Raw genomic sequence first — 22,377 nt, forward strand, 5'->3', positions numbered from 1 at the left:
GGATGGTAGTAGTTCTTCGAAGGTTAACGGTCAGAGATTGAAACCCTTTTTAGAGCCCTTTCCTACAAGTGATATTAGTTTTTGATTTCTCTCTTCACCCAGGTACTATCTTTCCGACTTCTCTCTTTACTAATTCCTCATGTTACTTTACTGTTTGGTATTTCTCTTTCATTAGAAACATTGAGGATAATGTTAGATTTAAGTTTTGGGGTGGGGAAGAAACTTTTTGTTAGCTTTTAGTTGCAATAAATAAACTCCAGAGCCTAGAAATTTATGCTTATTAAGGTTGGCGCTAACCAATCTAAGTGGATGGGAACATCTTGGTTATAGGAGTTGAGGAACCAATATGATTAGATGGAAACATCTAAAGAGTCTATTCATAAAAGCATAGATCTCAGGTGTTAGAATTAAAAAAAAAAAAACATGGTAGTTTCGCCATATCTCGTTGAATCCTAATCCTTCTGTTTTTATTTTTTTAAGTAACTTGGTGGGGCACACGATTCAAGTTGTTACCTTTGCTAGGGTGGAATAGAGTGATTGAGATACCAAAAAAAAAAAATACAAAAAAAAATAAAAAAAATGAGACCAGACCATTAGACCAACCGGAATAAATTCAATAAAGTCGACCACTGGTTCCCTTGTATATGACAGTTGTGTTGACCTAGAGTTAGGTTTATTGACAACTGGTGCCCTTGTGTATGCCAGTTGTGTTGATATTAGTCAGACCGGTATCTCAGTCCATTAGGATAGGTTCACCTTGGAAGAGGCCTTCAGACAGATATGGGAAACACCGTTCACTTTTAACCATTGATGAGTGCTAAAAAGTGCATATTTCTATATATTTTTCTTGGCATTTAACTCATCTTTTGTGCATTAATTCTACATTTTATCCCATATTCTGTATTTTCATTGTTTTCAAGAATAAATATTTTTCTTACTTAATTTTGCATTTTTAGGTAATAAATAAAGTCTGGATGACTTGCGGAGCAGAAAAGAGCTGAAGAGTAGTGAAAAGCCGGAAGAAATTACGCAAGGAAGCCGCAAAGAATGGAGCGCACGTCCAAAAAGCTAGGAATGGGCTCAAGAAGGAAGAATTGTTCTTAAAGAAGATATGGGATTGGCATACCCAAGGCCCAAAACCCTTACCCAAACCCATTTTCTATATCCATACCCGCCTCCATTCTCAACCGTTAGATTGGATCCAACTCATCATCCTACGGTCGCTCATTCATAGAGCATCAAAATCTGAAGTCTCCGCCAAACACCACAGCGCTTAAATTCCAAGCCTTCAGATTAGATTGTATTTAGATCCTACGGTCGCTTCTTTTCCTGCGCATCAAATAGCGATACTTCCGCTAAACACTACAGCACCTAACCTCGATCTTCGCCGTTAACTTCGTTGTATCAAGACATCCGACGGTTGCTACCAGACTCTTCAGGGGTAGCCATCCGATTCACCTACAGCTTCGCATCCAGTGACTCAGATTCGCCAACATCTAAATCCCCTACACCCGACCAACACTCTAGTACCTAATGCCTATACCTTAACCAAACATACCCTCCATCATTCCCATCGACTTCTTCTCCCCCATTCCTCTGCAGAAACACCCATTCCGCCACCATCACCTCCACCTGCTACTTCCACTGCCGCGCCACCAAACGCCCTGCCACAACCACCTCGAGCTCACCACTGCCACCCTATCATCCTACACGCGATTGATAGCTTCCCCCATCCTTCTAGCCCTTTATCCCATCAACTTATTACCTAACCTAAACCCTAGGTTATGGGTTGATGGATTAACGTGTGCTAGAGAGAAATTGAAGGCATGGAGAGGTAGAGGAGGACAAATAGAAGCATGGGTCGACATCAAACTGGAGTGGTTGTGTCAAATTGGGTGAGTAATCCCTAACCCTAGCCTCAACTTTTTTTTTTTTTGGGGGGGGGGGGGGGGGAGTTTGGGGAAAATGTGTAGAACTATAAATTGAGCGCTGGGGTGTTGAAGAAAACTGTTCTTAGACTAGCCAAGTAACCACCCAATTTGGGTTAGGTTCACTTCTAATTTCTAATTTCAAATTCCAAATCAATTTAGGGTTCTTGTTTCTAATTTCAGTTTTAAATTTCAATTTTACTTTCAATTTATGTGTGTTGTTTAATTTATATCATTGCATGTTTCAATTCAGTTTTAGTTTAAGTTAGCTTAATTTGCATTTTCAATTCGAAATTAAATTTTAGTCTGTGTTAGTTTAATTTAATTTGTTAATCTATGTTAGTTTACTTTTAGTGTTTCAATTCAGTAATTGTGTTCAAATGTTTTGTTTAATGTTCACTGTTTCAGTTCATGTTTGTTAGTATTATGCCTGTTTTGTGTGAATGTGAAGCATTGGATTGATCGAGCAGTGGGGAGAAACTAGTGCTCACTAGTGACTGTGAGCAAACTGGTTCTCTTCCCACTCTAGTTGTATGCCTAGGCTCTCTTGTTTTATCAACTGTTAGCTTCTCAAATGTTAGGATTAGTTTACTGTTGTGTGTCAATGCTAGGTTAGAGCCTTAGAGCATTGAGTTGATTGAGCAGTGGGGAGAAACTAGTGCTCACTAGTGACTGTGAGCAAGCTGGTTCTCTTCCCACTCTAGATGAATGCCTAAAGCCATTGCCTTGGCTTTGCTTTTTTCCTTCCTTTTTTTTACTTCACCATCTCCCCTGCCCTTGGCTTAGGCCTTGGTTCCATTGGTCTTGTTTAGTTTCATTGCACTGTCACTTTTCCTCATTCCTTCACTGCCACTGTTATACTTTCACTTGTCCTTCATTTTGTTTGCTATTTTCTCCTGCTACTTCAACTTCTCCTGCTGCTGCTCCAGCTTGCTTCTCTTGCCCTGTGCTACAGCCACTGCTGCTGCTGCAACTGAGTTTGGCTCACAGCACAAGCCCAACTCATCATTAGGTTACCAAGCCCAGTTCTCAGTCATTACAAAGGCCCAGGTCACTTTTAAAGTAAAAGCCTGATTCAATCAAACCCTGAACTCAATTAAAAGCCCAGTGCACTTCAAGGGCCAAGCCTAGTGCACTTCAAGACCAACTGAGCCCAAGCTCAGTTCACTGTCAAGGGTATTCAAAGCCCATTGACATTCAAAGCCCAGTGCAATTCAAAAGACCAAAAGCCCAAACTGCTTCACAGTTAATCAAAGCCCATCTTGCTCTTATTGTGAAAGCAAAAGCTTCAAAGTTATTCAAAGCCCATTGATATTCAAGACCCGTTGGTACTCAAAGCCCATTAGCAATTTAGAAACCCAAAATAGTTAGAAACTACAAAACACACCCAGTCTCTGTGGATCGACCCGTACTTGCACGAGCTACAACCGACGACCGTGCACTTGCGGTATTACTGTAGGCCCGTTTTTATTACGCTTAATTTTTACGTTTTCCCGGGTCCACCAAGTTTTTGGCGCCGCTGCCGGGGATTGGTGCTGTGTTTTTCTTGTAGTTTTATTAGCTATTTTTGCATTTCACTGCATAGCATTTGCATCTGCATCTGCTTCACTTCATTTGTTGTTGGACCTGCTGTTCTGAACCTGTTTTTCCTCTGTTGGGACGCCACCAAGGAAAAGAACCAAAGCCCAACTGGGTTTTTGCAACAATATCAGAGCAGCTGGGCTGTGCTTAAAAGGTAACCCATTTAAGAGAACCCGAATTGTGGGCTTCCAATTTTTAATTGTGGGCTTGTAATATTAAAGCCAATTTTTGGGTTTTTATTTTCTGTTGGGTTTGTAATTAATTTTTCTGGGCTTGTTTGTTTAATTTGTGGGCTTGTTTAAATTCTTTCATTGGACTTGTATTTTGGACTCTGGGTTTAAACCCAGCTGAGCTTGTAACCGATTGTGGGCTTGTTTCCACTCAAGAGTGGACCTCGAAACCAAAGTTTTAAAACAAACGTCGGGCCTTAACCAACTGGGCCGAATTAAACTTTCAAAATTAAAACTTAGTGTTTCGTGGGCCGCATCCTTCCTCCCATTCCATTAGAGGACCAACAGTGGGCTTGCTCCCAATTTCAAAAACCAAAAATTTCTCCCATAAAAACCAAAGTTTTCCAAATGTTTCCCTAAAAACCAAAATTTTTCTTTTTCCCATCAAAACCAAATGTCTCCCGACAAAACCAAATTTTTCCCAAAAAGTCCAATCCCATTAAAAACCAAATTTTCTTGTAGATAATGTGTTAGTTCAATTTCCTTTTGTATATATTTTGTTCTCATCCATTGTGACTCCGAATATGTTGGAGTTTTGCCTTGGATAACGGAGTTTTAATTCTGCTTTCGCCGAAATCGGGTATTCTCTCTCCTTTTACTCTACTCAGCATGTCCCTTTCCATATGTTGCATTTTAATTCTTTCCATATTTTGAAACATTGAGGACAATGTTTAGTTTAGGTTTGGGGGTATAGAGTAGATACCACGATAATATGCCATAATTGAAAACAAGAACTCCCTCTTTTTGAAAAAATTTAAAAAATTCCAAAAAAATTAAAAAAATGAAAAATCATAAAAATGGAGCTCATTTACCTTGAAATGTTGACTCTTGTGCAAATATGTAATTTTTAGGAGTCTTAGTCTAGATATTTAGGCACCCTGATTCTAGCACAATTCACATAGTGATAAGAAATTTGCACGCGCACGATCTACCAATACATGTATAACCTCGATCTTCAAGGTGTTTGATAGGAAGTTAGATTGCCAATCACTTTAGAATACTGAATGAGACTTGACTAGCTTGTTCTTTGGTTGGCTGGGATAGAAGTTGGAGGATACGTTAAGAAAAGCAACCATAGAATTTGACCGGATGCATTCGATAAGGGCCACCTCCTGCTAAGAGTCATGTAATTATGTTTTTCTTTTTGTTCATGTATCAAAAGTGTCACTATGTTGTAAAGATCAAAGTTATTTCTTACAAAATATATATATATATATATATATATATATATATATATATTCAATCAAGTATTTATTTATTCCATGTTTTGTCATGTTAAAGACAATATTCTCTCTTGTTCCAAAAATAAAAGAGAGTAATCAATGTAAATAAGAGTCATGTAAAGAGTCATCTTTTTGTTGTAAATAGTCTTGTAATAAGCAAGGAGGGTGCAGCCATCGATGTATAATGCGGGTAAACTGAAATATCACCAACTCATTGGGTGAACATTCACAATTCTCGTAAAGCCGGACAGCTAGCTTGGCTTAGAATTCGGTTCTTAGCCTAAAAACTATCTCTTGGTGATTAGTAGTCATAACTTCAGGTCATTCTAGACACATGTGTAGATACACTTTACACTCTTATCACATGTCTTTTTTTGTTATCAGTGCTAGGATTGTGCCTTAGATAGCTAGATTGACATCTCCATTTTGCTGTGAGCTTAAACTGACTTGCACATGTCACATTTGATGGAATATGAGCTTATATTTTGACCTAGAACTTTGTAGGTACGTTCTAAGCAAACCTTCACGAGACTTAACTCGTCCACTAGGGACACTTAGTGGTTTAAAAGGCTTAGTGCATACGCTAAATGCATTCGAGAGACCAGCGACAGTGGTATAGGTAGGATTTCCTTAGTTTTGTTTTACTTGAGGACAAGTAAAATTCAGGTTTGGGGGTATTTGATGAGTGCTAAAAAGTGCATATTTCTATATATTTTTCTTGGCATTTAACTCATCTTTTGTGCATTAATTCTACATTTTATCCCATATTCTGTATTTTCATTGTTTTCAAGAATAAATATTTTTCTTACTTAATTTTGCATTTTTAGGTAATAAATAAAGTCTGGATGACTTGCGGAGCAGAAAAGAGCTGAAGAGTAGTGAAAAGCCGGAAGAAATTACGCAAGGAAGCCGCAAAGAATGGAGCGCACGTCCAAAAAGCTAGGAATGGGCTCAAGAAGGAAGAATTGTTCTTAAAGAAGATATGGGATTGGCATACCCAAGGCCCAAAACCCTTACCCAAACCCATTTTCTATATCCATACCCGCCTCCATTCTCAACCGTTAGATTGGATCCAACTCATCATCCTACGGTCGCTCATTCATAGAGCATCAAAATCTGAAGTCTCTGCCAAACACCACAGCGCTTAAATTCCAAGCCTTCAGATTAGATTGTATTTAGATCATACGGTCGCTTCTTTTCCTGCGCATCAAATAGCGATACTTCCGCTAAACACTACAGCACCTAACCTCGATCTTCGCCGTTAACTTCGTTGTATCAAGACATCCGACGGTTGCTACCAGACTCTTCAGGGGTATCCATCCGATTCACCTACAGCTTCGCATCCAGTGACTCAGATTCGCCAACATCTAAATCCCCTACACCCGACCAACACTCTAGTACCTAATGCCTATACCTTAACCAAACATACCCTCCATCATTCCCATCGACTTCTTCTCCCCCATTCCTCTGCAGAAACACCCATTCCGCCACCATCACCTCCACCTGCTACTTCCACTGCCGCGCCACCAAACGCCCTGCCACAACCACCTCGAGCTCACACACTGCCACCCTATCATCCTACACGCGATTGACAGCTTCCCCCATCCTTCTAGCCCTTTATCCCATCAACTTATTACCTAACCTAAACCCTAGGTTATGGGTTGATGGATTAACGTGTGCTAGAGAGAAATTGAAGGCATGGAGAGGTAGAGGAGGACAAATAGAAGCATGGGTCGACATCAAACTGGAGTGGTTGTGTCAAATTGGGTGAGTAATCCCTAACCCTAGCCTCAACTTTTTTTTTTTTTTGGGGGGGGGGGGGGGGGGGGGGGGGGGGGAGTTTGGGGAAAATGTGTAGAACTATAAATTGAGCGCTGGGGTGTTGAAGAAAACTGTTCTTGGACTAGCCAAGTAACCACCCAATTTGGGTTAGGTTCACTTCTAATTTCTAATTTCAAATTCCAAATCAATTTAGGGTTCTTGTTTCTAATTTCAGTTTTAAATTTCAATTTTACTTTCAATTTATGTGTGTTGTTTAATTTATATCATTGCATGTTTCAATTCAGTTTTAGTTTAAGTTAGCTTAATTTGCATTTTCAATTCGAAATTAAATTTTAGTCTGTGTTAGTTTAATTTAATTTGTTAATCTATGTTAGTTTACTTTTAGTGTTTCAATTCAGTAATTGTGTTCAAATGTTTTGTTTAATGTTCACTGTTTCAGTTCATGTTTGTTAGTATTATGCCTGTTTTGTGTGAATGTTAGGCTAAAGCCTTTGAAGCATTGGATTGATCGAGCAGTGGGGAGAAACTAGTGCTCACTAGTGACTGTGAGCAAACTGGTTCTCTTCCCACTCTAGTTGTATGCCTAGGCTCTCTTGTTTTATCAACTGTTAGCTTCTCAAATGTTAGGATTAGTTTACTGTTGTGTGTCAATGCTAGGTTAGAGCATTAGAGCATTGAGTTGATTGAGCAGTGGGGAGAAACTAGTGCTCACTAGTGACTGTGAGCAAGCTGGTTCTCTTCTCACTCTAGATGAATGCCTAAAGCCATTGCCTTGGCTTTGCTTTTTTCCTTCCTTTTTTTTACTTCACCATCTCCCCTGCCCTTGGCTTAGGCCTTGGTTCCATTGGTCTTGTTTAGTTTCATTGCACTGTCACTTTTCCTCATTCCTTCACTGCCACTGTTTTACTTTCACTTGTCCTTCATTTTGTTTGTTATTTTCTCCTGCTACTTCAACTTCTCCTGCTGCTGCTCCAGCTTGCTTCTCTTGCCCTGTGCTACAGCCACTGCTGCTGCTGCAACTGAGTTTGGATCACAGCACAAGCCCAGCTCATCATTAGGTTACCAAGCCCAGTTCTCAGTCATTACAAAGGCCCAGGTCACTTTTAAAGTAAAAGCCTGATTCAATCAAATCCTGAACTCAATTAAAAGCCCAGTGCACTTCAAGGGCCAAGCCTAGTGCACTTCAAGACCAACTGAGCCCAAGCTCAGTTCACTGTCAAGGGTATTCAAAGCCCATTGACATTCAAAGCCCAGTGCAATTCAAAAGACCAAAAGCCCAAACTGCTTCACAGTTAATCAAAGCCCATCTTGCTCTTATTGTGAAAGCAAAAGCTTCAAAGTTATTCAAAGCCCATTGATATTCAAGACCCTTTGTTACTCAAAGCTCATTAGCAATTTAGAAACCCAAAATAGTTAGAAACTACAAAACACACCCAGTCTCTGTGAATCGACCCGTACTTGCAAGAGCTACAACCGACGACCGTGCACTTGCGGTATTACTGTAGGCCCGTTTTTATTACGCTTAATTTTTACGCTTTCCCGGGTCCACCAACCATCTCTTATCCATCTTCTTAATCTTTCCATGTGATTGGTTGACTCCGGTTATGATGTACAGAAACTATCTGAGTAGAGCTCTGTCACTTATATATGAATTTTAGTATGCTGAGTGCAAACTTGTTTACAACAATTGGAATTTCGCATCAGGGTACTTCCTCCTGTAGTCAATGAGAGTATTCCAAACAAAGAGATTCTTTAGTGCTTTCCAATGTCTACGTAGATAGCTAGGGTATGGAGTAAAGGTTTTGTGGGTACACCTATGGTAAACCCTCCGGAGACAACACACCTAAGGTTTTGTAGTTTAACGGCTTGCTGCACGTGCTAAGTGTAGTCATTTTTATTTTCTAGATTATATTTGCTCGAGGACTAGCAAATAATAAGTTTGGGGGTATTTGATAGAGACATTTTTGTATCTGAATTGTCCTTAGTGTCTGTATTGCTAGTGCTTGATTTTGTACTTATTATGGTGTTTTTATGTTTGTGTAGGTGTTTTTGGAGAAATACACTTGTGTGGAAAAAGTTGCTCTAAAAGTGCTATTTGGACCCCTGGAGGACATTTGCTATACGGACCCCAGATTTGGCTAAGAGACACCCAAGGCACCCAAGGTTATGCGCAGCCCAAATTCATCCTCAGCACCCAAATTTGTCCTCAGCACCCATCTGCTATTCGCACCCCAGAAAAGGATAGGGGCACTTCATCTTCAACATTTCAAAAATAAAAAATGGCGGGAAAAAAACTTCACTTCACTGCAGATTTTTCGATCGGATTTTGGAGGAGTTTTTGTGCGATTCAATCGCTGAAACTTCATGGGTAGTTGTGATATGTCCTAACAGAGCTGGTATGGGTATTTGTTTCGATCAAATTTGGATGGATAACTTGGTTTAATCCAAACAGGGAGTTGGAGGAAAAACATGAGCTTGCGCGAGTTGTGAGGAATTTAAACGTGTTCTTCTCATGTTTGATGACTCGAGCAACACTTTGGACCTTGACAAAGATAAATAAGGAGATTTTGTAGATGTAGAAACGCGTGAGAAGCTAAATCAGGGAAGAAAATATTCCCAGAATATTTTCCATCAAGGCCGAGTTAAGAGAGAATTATCTTGAGTTATAGCGAGATTTCTTGGTGTTACTGGGTATAAATAGGTTCCTAGGATCACATAGAAGCGTTCTGGAGAGTTTGTGAGAGTTTAGAGTAACAACAGAGGAGATTGATCATGTTGCAGAGAAAACTTTTCTGCTCCTGCTAGGAAGAAAACGAAGAACAAAAGACCACCAGAGGCAGTCGTTTATCAACAGTGACAACGACAGACACATGAGGGTCGCAGAGATACAACAACAACAGTTCTTTTCTATCGTTCTTTGTAACAGTGTTTTGCAACAATTATAAACGTTGCAAACACCCGATTTTTCATTATTTTCTCTCCATTTCATCTTTGTAAACAAATTTTGAGCATGAATCAATACTTTGAGCAAGTTTATACAATGATGAGCTAAACCCATCCTCTGGGGCGACGGAGGAAGCTATTTCGCCAATAAAATGTGGTAATCTCTATTTTATTTAATTTATGCAATTATTATATGATTATTTTCCTTGATAAATAAATAGAAAAAAATGGTTTTTGTTAAACAATTTTTATTTCAATTGATGGAGCATACTAGCCTAGGGTTTTGATGTCCCATACTTTCGATTTGCAATTGTTATTTCTAAAAAAATCAACTTTTGCAATATTTAGAATCAATTTGAATGAAGGATTTGCATAATTATAATTAGAGAATATAAAATCACTTTGATATTGGTAATTAGTGGAATCCATAGTCCCAGTCTTCTCATATTTTTCATATCACTTTTATTTAAGTTTCCTATATTTTTATTTAAAATTAAGTCTAAAATCTGCTTTCACAAGTCTTGAACGAATCTTATTATTGCAACAACTTTGAAAACACATCAAAAGCATGCCTCCAATAACTTGCAGTATCTCAAAGGCTAATAAAGAGGAAGCTCAAAAGGTTAAGGATTGTCAAGGAATCAATACAGAGAGGAAGAAGAAGGGCATATCAAACATCATGTATGATTATGATTCTGATAGTTCAGTTGGATCACAAGATGAGTCATGTATGTTGGCTTACAACAAACAAGATCCAACCAAAACCCAATAGATTCGTTCTGATAGTATGTCTCAATATATCCAAGGTTTTGACGAACTGGAAACCAATCTTGCTATGACTATTCGACATCAAGATTGGGTAAAAGAGAAGTATGAAGGAACAAGAGGAATTCTTGCTGAGCTCAAAGTTCTAATTGAAGAACTTGAAAAACAAGAAGTGGTTGCAGACAAGTCTCCTGAGACATGCTTTAAGAGTTTGAACACTGCAGAGACCTCAGTGAACAATAAGAGCACCAGTAGAGATTAAGTTATTTACTGTATTACTTAATCTAGAATAATAGACATCAATTTTTGATTTCTTTCATTGATTGTATTGGTCTATTAATGAATAAACTATTATGAATAAAATTATTTAATTGGTAATTTTTCTTGTGATAGTTTTCGGTTTACATAGCCTGTGCTTGAATGCATTTATCTTATTGCTATGTATGTTTATGGAATGTTTGATTTCGGTTTTACTACCTTAATATTCGATCTCATATATTGTAAACCCTTGTGGTTTGGGTGACTTTTTGATTTAGCAGGATTAAGTTCTATCTCATGTTGGTAGGATTTATCAAAGAATCATGAGGGAATCTGGTAGAAACAATATGTGAAAAAGTCACAATATGTTGAATCGGTTTTTGGTTTAGCATAAAAGCATATGTGTTTAAACGGTTTTCAACTCTTGCTTGCAATTGTTAAAACCGGTTTTCAACCTTTCTCTGGTAAAGGTTGAGGGTTGTTGTTATTCTTTTGTTTTGGCATAAAGAGGACAACATGATGATATTTCGATATCAATTCTCCCTGGACGAAGATGCAAACATATTGGAGAGGTGGATGCGAAATTTGAGGTAACAATCTTGTTAGTTAATTGTTTTCCTGTTTAAGAAAAGCCTGAGTTTATATTATATATATTTATTGCTTTTGCTTAACAAAATTTCGGTTCAATTGATGTTTATTCCATGATGTGTGTGTGGATGTGTGTGATTCAATTGGTTCCGGTTAAGAAAAACTATTGTTATCTTGCTTTATTGTGTGGTATCAATTGTTTAGGCTTACAAAATTTCGGTGCAATTGTGGTGCTTTTAATGTCTATGTTGTCTCAATTGCTTCCAGTTAAGGTGAATAATTATGCAAGTTGATTTATGTTGGTTTGTATGAATTATTTACGGCTTAACAAAATAAAAGGTGTACGTGATGATTTTTTTAGTCCAATTCGATTCCGGATAAGAGAAACTCAGTTAATTATGATCTTAGTTAGACTTATCAAAATGAGGTTTCGGTTATTCAAGTCTAATCGGATGCCTTAACAAGAAATGCTAATTAACTAAGCTAGTACTTGTCTTGTTTAAAATCGAAAGGTTTAAGTTTATGGATAATTAGAACCTGATGAGAAAAATAGAGTTATCTTTATTTTGGTCTTATCGAATTAAGCAGTTGTTTTTGAACAATAGGTTTATCAAAGGGACTAAAGTGATTAGTTGTTTTTTTTTTGTTTTGCTAAACTATATTGGAAAAAAAAATTCGGAAAATTGTTTCCTTGGTAACATATCAAAATAAAATACTTGTAGTTTCGGCTTTGATAGTGGTTATCAGAACATGATGTGTGGAATCCTCGTGCCTAACTCTACAGGTTGTAAGTCTACACATACTAAGGGGGAGTAACATGTCATATAAATTGGTATAACAAAGACGTGCGGTTTAACAAAGCTAATACTCTTTTTTTATTATTATTATAATTTCAACAGCGACATTTTCAAGGATTGAGTGTAAGCAGTTTACTGTGCTGTTGAATTCAGGAATCAAGCGGATGTGTAATGAATTCTTGTAATTTGTTTATCCATATGATGTAAGATTTTTGTCACTAAAATTGACAAAGGGGGAGATTGTTAGAGCATGGCTCGGTTGAACCCACCAAGCGTTGGTATGTGAAGTTTGGTTGTCATATTTTAGTGAATCAAAACTCATGTTAAAAGTCGCTTGATTATGTACTAGAGTCAACTTCGTATAGGTTAGCTTGAAAGTATTAGGATATGAGACATTAAAAGTATTGCGAAGTCTTGAAGATGTGAAGAAGCAAGGAGCTACAACGACTACAATTATCCTCCCACTTGAGGTTAGTGATATTTGACTTGAACTGTTTCATTCCCTAACGTATCTTTCAAGTCATGCATATTGAAAACAAAACTGCGAAGCATATTTGAACTCTAGATAGACATAGTATTAAGGAATACAATACGAAGTTTATTGCTTAACCATTAAACTTTGTAGATAAGATATCACCATAATCATTTGAATGCTATTGTGATTATATATGGGTAGGTGAGGATTTCATACTAGGGAACAATGTTTTACATATGTTCTAAGGAAGTATGTTCATAAACTTGTTTGTGAACCGAAAAGGGAATTGCCAGGTGTTATTGGTTTTTTTATTCATTGCATATCTTTTGAACAACCAATATGAGTGATTGAGTATAGCCGCTCACAACTTATTTTTGTTCTTGGTAGAACTATTCACAAAGGCCTGACTTATGGATTGGTATGACTTTTATTAATGAAACAGATCTTAAGTAATCACCTGAGATGGTATGATCAGGTTTGTGACTTTATGTCTGACCAAATATGGGAAAGGGGAACCGATCCTCGTAAGAGGTGCAGTACATCACAAAGGGGAACCGATCCTTGTATGAGGTGCAGCAAGGTTTATAGCAGAAAGGGGAACTGATCTTATGGAGATGTGCAACACGTTTTTAGGCAAAGGGGAACCGATCGATCCTATGGACATGTGCAACACATATAAGTTAGATACCATATATATGTGGGGAACCGATCTTAGTACCTAGTCAACCGAATTTTGGAAATCTAGTGTGACTATGCACAATACTCACATGGAAGATAGAACCGAAACTTGTTTTGGTAGAACCGTTAAACCCAAAATTGTGTTGAATGTTTGTTTGATCAATCACATATCTCTTGAAAGTCAGATGAACCAATTCTAAACTTGTTTGGAAGTGTGGAAAATCGGTTTCAAGGTTGTAAGTGTGAAAGAGAACTTACAAAGTAAGGATGTCGACATACTTTGAACATGTGCTGTGAATGTTTATTTATTTAATTGTTCAAAGTTATTCCCTAATAGCTAAGGGAAGAAAATCCCAGGATCGAAACATAAGTAAGTTAAGAATCTTTTAATTAAGGTTATTAATTTTATTTTGTAGGGAAATATAAGAATTAGTAATGTGTATTTACTAATTAGATTTTCCAAGAGATTTCGATCATTATTTTTGGACAGAGCATTTCCAGGAATTATGGAAAACGAATTTGTGATTTAGTGAATATGTTGAGAATATTTTTGGTTTTGGAAATTCCTTGGTGTCCAAACTTCCTTGTCTATAAATACTTGAAGTTTTCCTTTCTAGCAACCTAATCCTTCGTAACAACAGACTTCCTCTTTTGTTGTTGTTACTGGTGTAGCCGCCTATTTGGAGAGGAGAGTAACCTAATTAGGCGAAATCTCTTACGGGCGCTCAGTTTAAAGTATTCTTTTGTATTGAGAAGCTCTAGCATGTACCGTTGGTGGGAAACTAGATAATTGCGGTTTATCTTTTGCTTTCATTGATTTGATTGACTAACGGTAGTTGAAATCTGATTGCACCTGGTTTGTTTATTCTTAAGAATCTTATCTTCTGATATAAGATTCACTCAAACTAGTTCAGAGTTTCGACAGGGATCTTTAGACTGTTGTTAGTTCTAAAGACGATCTTGTGATAATCCATTATTAACATACTCTTTTCTGTGCGTGATTGATGACAAGAGATTCAAGTGATTGTCTGCAGGTTGTCATTGAAGATCTAAGTTGGGTTTATAATCTTTGGTGTGCACAATAGTTGTTTTGGTAAAAGAGGATCCAATTAATAATCGGTTTATCCTTGTGGTAGATTGGATTGATTAATTGAGTAGATCGGCATCAACACAATTCTTTGGATTAAGAGTTTTGTTGGCTTAATCTTAAATGATTACTTCGGTAATTGAACATAAGATAGATCTAAGGACCCGAAGAAGGAGTTTATGTTAAGATAAACGGAAGAGCCTTTATTTGACTCATATCACTTGGTTGAATATAGTTGATACCAAACATATTTGTTGTTATTTACTATTTGGAATACGAACCAAAGGAATTGTTCCAAGTACATGACTTATTTATAAGTTGGAGGCGTGGGAATACAGACGGAACTAGGTGAACTATTAGTTTAGTTGCTTGGTCTCAACTATACGAAGTTAGGTGTAATTTTGTGTAGCGGCTTAATCATGAGAGTATTCAATTCTGGAAAAGGTCCCGGGGTTTTTCTACATTTGTGGTTTCCTCGTTAACAAAGTCTTGTTGTGTCATTTATTTTATATTTCTGCATTATAATTGTTTTATTATAATTAAAGTAAATTACACAAACGTTAATTCCTATTTACTTGATAAGCAATCCTATTGTGTTTGGTTAAGTATGAACCTTTGTATCAAGTAAACATACTTCGTTGTTGTATTGTCTCGATCTCGTATCCATAGACGATCACACGAAATGTGGAACGATTAGTTGTATTGTCTCGACTCAGTCCATAGACAATCACTTTCGGAGAAATGACTTATAGGTAGGAAAAGTTTTAGGTTGAGGTATATTTGGGTACCCTCGCATTTTCAATTATGTTTGACCATTTTTTGTACACCGAACAAATCTCATGAATGTTAAGTCATTTGAGGTGTGAACAATGCCATTATAGATGTAATATACCAGCGCCACATAATGCCTCTCAACAGGTGATGGCTCTTCAGTATCTACCAAAAACCAAATATGATGATTAGCGTTTGGTTGAACTGTCTATCAACCCATAATGGCAGTTATTAGATATTGAGAATCGGAAGAGTCTACAATTAGGCTAATGGGGGTGTACCAAATTAGTGGGGGGCGTACCAGCCCCAAGGCAAAACAAGTTTTCTCTTATATGATTTTGGACACCCCCCACTAATTTGGTACACTACTATTAGCAATGTTGGAGTGTAGGAGTTAAGGAGGAGTTATGATGGGTTTAGGAATTGTTGCGCATGCCTTTGAATAGGCGTGAATATCTAAGGGACGAGACGTTCCACCGAATGTCTTAAATGACTATTAATGGCATCTTCTCTACAAATGGAAATTAAACAGCGAATTTCCAAAATATACAAAAATCATCCTAAAAGATCAGTCAAGGAAATTAAGAAAAACATAGATTAGAGATAATGGGTGATCAAGGAGGAAACAATGCTAACGGAGATAATCAGCCTTCTGCATATTTTAACTTCGCCAAGAAAGTTGCAAAGACTCTGTGTACTAGAGAGTTGGAGAATTTGATGGTTTTTCTGCAGCAAGAGATTGAAAAGAGAAATCGTCAGATTGAATACGAAAGAGTTCGTTAGGAAAATGCTCCACAATATGAACTATGGAAGAGGAAGAGAATTGCAAGAGATGTGAGGAAATCTAGAGAAAAAGAGGGGAGACGATTTTTTTGGAGAAACACCCGCAGTGCAACCGAAAGTGATTTTGAAGAGAAAGGGAATGATTTTAGATAAGTGATGACCATGAGAGAAATTCTGAGACAGATAAACAAAGTAGTAAGAGCGAAAAGAAGATGGTGGATGCATGGTATGAAAGATACTTAGCAGAAAAAACAATCCCTCGGCTTTTTGCAAGAAGCATGAATGAGAGACTGAATGTTGATTCTGATGGAGAAACAATTGATGGTCTTGATGAGAATGGTGAACCAGTTGAGGTTGGATATTTGGAGGAAGAGAATGAAGATGATGAAGGAAGTGAAGATGCAGGTGATGGAGGTTATGGAAGTGCAACTGAAACAGGTAGTCAGTATAGCAATGAGTACATCGATGATGAGATGGGCATCGACGATGATGACGGTGATGATAGTGCAACTGAAAATTCAAATATTCAGCATAGCAATGAGAACAATGGTGATGATTCTGAATAATCATCCCTGGAACATCAACAAGATTTCAATGGGAAAGCTTCGATTTTGTGAAATTGGACTAAGTGCATCTTCGTGAAAATTCAAATAAATCTTGTAGGTGTTTGCTGATTATTTTTCTCATATTGATGAAGCTGCTGACAGAATAGGTATTTGTTTTCTTGTGATTATTTTGCTATCTCGGTTGTTTTTCTTTTTTTTGAACATATGGGCTTGTTTTGATATTGTTATGCAGATGGTAACTGCTAACAGTTTTAGTAGTATGTGTGTAAGGTGTTTGCAGGGGAGTTCGAACAGTCTAGTTTTTCCTGGTATGAATAGTTAATCTCTCAAATGTTTGAGGGAATTAAAGACTAGGTTTTTGGGTCATGTTTTGATGGTAATCTTGTGAATGAGTTTGATTGTAATGAAACTACTTAGTAATTAGGGGTCTGATCAGTAATAGTGATGGTATTTGTAAATCTGGTTAATGAAATTGCAATTTCGGTTTCTTTTTATATGTTTATTTGAATATTGTAGGTTACATTTGGTATACTGGAGATGTCTTTGTGATTTCCAATAAAAGGAACAGTGGTATGTTAACAGTAGTACAAATCTTCACATTGGCCACACTTAATCACCGTGTCCATAGGCTTTTGGTCATGGATTTTTTTCACTCCAAAAATGTGGCATCAGGTGCCGTGAAAAAGAGGTATCTTTATGGCTACACAAACTTTGAGTGGCTATAAAATATGATTTACCATGGCCATAACTCTAAAACCGTGTCTATATGTTACTCATTATTTTTTTTGTAGTTAAGAATTTTCACTATCACCATAGCCATAGGATCCTTATAGATACACAATTTGATTTGACCGTGGTTAGATTTTACCTTAAAGCCACATAGATTTTATTTTAACCTTGGCATTTGTTACATGTATATGGACAGATACGATCAATGCTTTGGACATGTTACATGTATATGGACCTTATATTTTGGACAAAAAAAATCAAAATGGTTAAATAAATTCGCTTACTGCCTCGACTAAATAGGCGTGTCTAATGCCACCCAACACAATAGACACATACACAATTGGTAGATGTGACCATATACTCATCTATGACTACGGGTGATGGCTTTAGACTTAAACCCATGACCAAAAGGTGCCTTATGGCCAGAGTTGATCGGTTTAAGTTTAAACCCAAGACATAATGGTACACTATGGCTACAGGGTAACATAAAACGTAACTATAGTTAAACATATGAACAGTATACACGCAATTAATCTGAAACATGGCTAGGTTGTAAACCAAAAAATGTGTCCAACGTGAAGGTTTGTACTAGTGTAAACTGTGGTATGTTGAAATGTATTATATGATTTATGAATTCACTAAAGCATTATCTGAATTCTATCAAGAACTAGAATCCTAGTACAAGGTAAGGGAACATATTACGAATCCTATTTCTCTCCGCTTTTCATCTAAAATGCAGAAAATGCTTCTCAAAATATACTACAATCTTGATTCACTAATGGTAACAATATCCTACACCCAAACACTATAACTGAGTCTAAGTTTATCAACAAAAGGTACAACAAGTTGTAGATCATCTGTCAAAGCCGTAATAACTTGACTCAAGATTAAGTCTTGTGAAACCTACATGATTCCACTGACCCACAAAACTACTTGGTGCTGGTGGAGGCATATACACATCTAATTCTAATCTACAATGTATTTGACCACTGACCCAATAAACTACTTTTGGCAATGAATTCATAAAGAACTAGAATCTGACTAGGCAAAGGGAACAAATTATGAACAATAACTTCTCTTTGGTTTTCATCTAAATTGTTGAAACTGGTTGAGATTCTCATTAGAGCTACTGCTTCAATACACAGTCGAATGATTCACCCATTTACAAACAAATGGAGATATCCTATAAACAAATTGTGACATCCTACAAACAAGTAAAATACTATGTCTGACTCAGTCTAATTATCAACTAAACCTACAAAGTACACTGAGATATTCTTAAAACATAATAAAATATACTGCAACATCCACAATTCCATATACAAATCTTCTTAATCATACTCAACAAACACAAAAACCAATAAACCTAAAATCTACAATCACATATAAATCTAAAAGATATAGATTTTCATAATTAAACACCATCAGAAATTGATCATTGAAATTCAAACCAATAGTTTCTAACCTCCAATTTGTAAAATTATTAAACCCCCAAATGTTGAAAAAACAATGATTCAGAGAAAAACCAATAAATGAAATACCTTAGATGATGATAACCCATATTTGCATTTCCAAGATTGTGAATCAGTGTCAAAACTTCTATGAGAGATCGATTCAACTTAAATTTAGAGTTACATCGATGATTCACAGAAAAATTGACTGATTCGTGTTGTTAGTGAAGTTCTCTGCAGCTGCATCTCAATGTTTTCGAAGCTCAAATCGATGGAGTAAAATGGACGGATAGGAAAAGTGAAATGGGTGGAGAAATGTCTCAGACTCTCAGTTGTTCTCGACATATTTATTCTCTTTTAATTTTCGCACAATTAAAAAAAATGGAAAAATAATTTCATTGATTTTAGTTTTGTTTTCTGATTTTCGGTAATTAAAATGAAGAGTTATAATGGGAAACAAATGTTGGAGAAAAAAGCCATAATCGTAGGGAGGCTGGGTAGCCCTTGAGTGTGTGATGAAATTGGGAACTGATAGTAGTAATAGAGACGCTAATAGTAGTAAAGGAGGGTAAAAATGTAACTGGGCAATTTAAGTTGAGCATAGGAAGGTAATTACCCACAACCCTCCCGAAACTCTGTAACAGATACCAATTATTGCAACGATTATCCAACGTTACAAAGTTACCAACGTCGATACAACGTTATTCAATAAAAATCCGTTACAAAATCGGGTGTTACAAAATCCATGATTTCGTGTAGTGATTTATCTCCGATATGTAAGATATAAAAAGTAATCACAACAGTTTCTTCGTCTCAGACTCTTGTGATTCCGCAATAACTTCTTATGTTAATCAGGTAGGTTATTGTGAGGTGACTAATATTTCTAGGCTCCTCTTCGGGAGTATAGGACCGTATTATTAGTTGTTTTTCTTGTTCACCTTGATATTTATCTTAAGATGGAAACAACAAATAGAATAAACTTATCTGTGGAAGACAGATTTTTTTACAAGTCTTCGACTTTGGGTTGTAGAAACTTCTAGGCTGTCAAGGACGCTAGCTAGGGAAATCAATTGTGCAGGGTCTTATGAGATTCAAGAGGCGTATGGAACGCGATTGTACCTTAGTCGGTGTGAGACTTGGTTAGGGCTCAACTATATTCCAGTCCGAAGTTAACTTGTAGTATGCTAGAGTTTGTAGCTGCTTAATATAGCGTGGTGTTCAAGTCTAGACTAGGTCCCGCAGTTTTTCTTCATTTGCGGTTTTCTCATCAACAAAATTCCTGGTGTCTGTGTTCTTTATTTTTCGACTTATATATTTACATAATTGAAACATCACATGTTGTGCGTGGTTCAATCATAGTCGATAAATCTGACATTTTTTGTTGGATATACTTGATTGACACTCGAAAATTGGTTTTTGGTACCATCCGAGTTATTCTCATAACAATCAGGTTCATGGATTCTATCTGTTTGATTTACTGGTTGAGTTGAGAAAGAAATAAAGCTCTTTAATATATATCCTGATTGAGACTCAGTAACTTGGTGCTCCCAGAATCATATTGGAGTTTAGTCCATGCAGATCGCCGAACGAAATAGTTGGGTATGCATGTAGGCCATGTATTTTTGTGCGGCCGGATGCCAAAAAGAACAAAATTAAAGCTAGATGGTTTGTAATAAATTAGATTAGACTTTTATTTGCGTCTGCTGTCATGTATGTGACCATCTTACACTAAAGTGCAAAAGGACGGAAACCAACTAAATTACTAGCATTTCCGGCTTTCCGCTGGAGATTTTATGGAACACGGACAACTGATTGATGCGTTGTCATCGGAAGGAAGCGGTATCAACTAAGGTTTTGATGAACTTCTGGCTGGTTGGATCACCGTTCAGGCTAAACAAATGCTGCTACGCCATGGTCCTAATTTTATGGATAGTATTGGACCGGGCTTATATATATATATTTCAATCTGTCCGATTTGGGGCGTAGGGATCGGTATAAGATTGAAGCCGAAACACGTGAATTAGGTTTAGGGTCCGACGTCATTTAGTTTCTCTGATAAGGGCCTCCTTCTCCTTCCGGCGATTTATCTATCCTCCTCCTCTTTGGTGTGGTTGGTAATGAAAACCCGAACTTGTTTTTATAATTATGTATAGTTGACACTCATATATATATATATATACAATTGAAGCTGGGTCTGACTCATCTGACTCAATCCCACAGTAGTAGCTCATTTTATTAATCTAAGCATGCCTAATTTTATATATCAACTCTCCTGCACTATCATGCCTCAAATGCCTCTCACTGAGTAGTCATATTCCTCTTGATTGGCAGGAGTCGGTATCGTCCTACTCGGGTTACGGTGACTATGGAGGATTCTTCTCAGCCTCCCCTTCATGATCCTTCCCACAAAGACCAGACTATGGAGGAGCCTCCCCTTCATGATCATCCTGATCACAAAATTGATGATGGATATGCCTCCTCCTCTGTCAGCACTATTTACTCAGACGAACTGTCATTGGAAAGTGAAGATGCCGAAAGCGACGGGGAACGCACCGTCCAAAGCGCCTCTTCATCTTTAAATGAAGTCAGCAACACCCCTGCACCTGCACCTGCACCGTTCAGTGGTTGTCATGACACAGATGACTCAGAAAATTATGACTCAGATGATGAAGCAGCACAAGAGTCAGGAAGTGTGGGTATTAAATATCAGCATTTTTCCAGTTTTACTTATTTGCATCCCTAGAGTATGTATTTGGATGATGTCTTAAACAACAACCATATGTTTTCTAGGCAAAGCCCACTGTGGAGGAGTGGAAGATGTCTTGGCCAAAGGAAGGCGCACAAACAGAATCTGCTCGTGTCCATGTATATGGATTTTATAGGAAACGCACGCATTGCGGAGGAAATGCAGTTATTTTACGCAATAAGTCTGCACACCCAATAGCTACTAGAGCCAAGGTCTCACCGGATGGAAAATCTTATTTTTTTCAAGTGTTGGCTGGATTAGTAGCTGGTCTCCGTCTTGCTGCAGACCATGGCTGTTGTAGACCTCTTGTGCGGTGCAATTCCAGTATTGCTGTTAAGCTTTTCCGCCAAGTTTCCCCTTGTGGTTGCGGACGCCAAGGCAGCAGCAAGAAAAGCAACAACTGTCACAAATGTGTAAGGTTATTTGTCCCTTGTTTGAGTGATGATTGCTTGCCTCTCTTTGAAAAACTGGCAGGCGAAAAGCTAGGTTCCTTGGATTTTGATGACGTGTTGAGGAGGTAATAAACCCGCTCATTATCTGGCAAAACAAGCAAAAGAGAAAGCACTGGTGTATTTCGAAAATAGAAAACTGGTGGATTACGAGGCTAGCATGAAACCCGATGAGTTTCCAGATGAACTAGTATCCTCTCTGTTGTCTGATTCAGATCATTCACTACAACTAGGATGCAAGGGGTAGGCTCACAGGGTCTGTAAGTCCATGCAATTAATAGTTGTTATTTATGCCCGAATTTCAATGTATTTTGTGGTTGGTTCTTCAATTAATATAGCAAACTCGGTCTTGTATTCCCGTGGTTGGTTCTTCAATTAATCATCCCTTTTTACCCTGATGATAAAGACGAGCATTTTGTCGGTGCAGAATAAAAGAAAAACAAAAACGATTGAGAATTAGAGCTAGTAAAAGCAATTAGGCAGGATGGCATTAATGTATAAGGGTATTTAATGATTTATGTAACTCCATATATATAGATAATGATCT

Source organism: Papaver somniferum, chromosome 8 (assembly GCF_003573695.1).
Source record: "Papaver somniferum cultivar HN1 chromosome 8, ASM357369v1, whole genome shotgun sequence".
Taxonomy (NCBI): domain Eukaryota; kingdom Viridiplantae; phylum Streptophyta; class Magnoliopsida; order Ranunculales; family Papaveraceae; genus Papaver; species Papaver somniferum.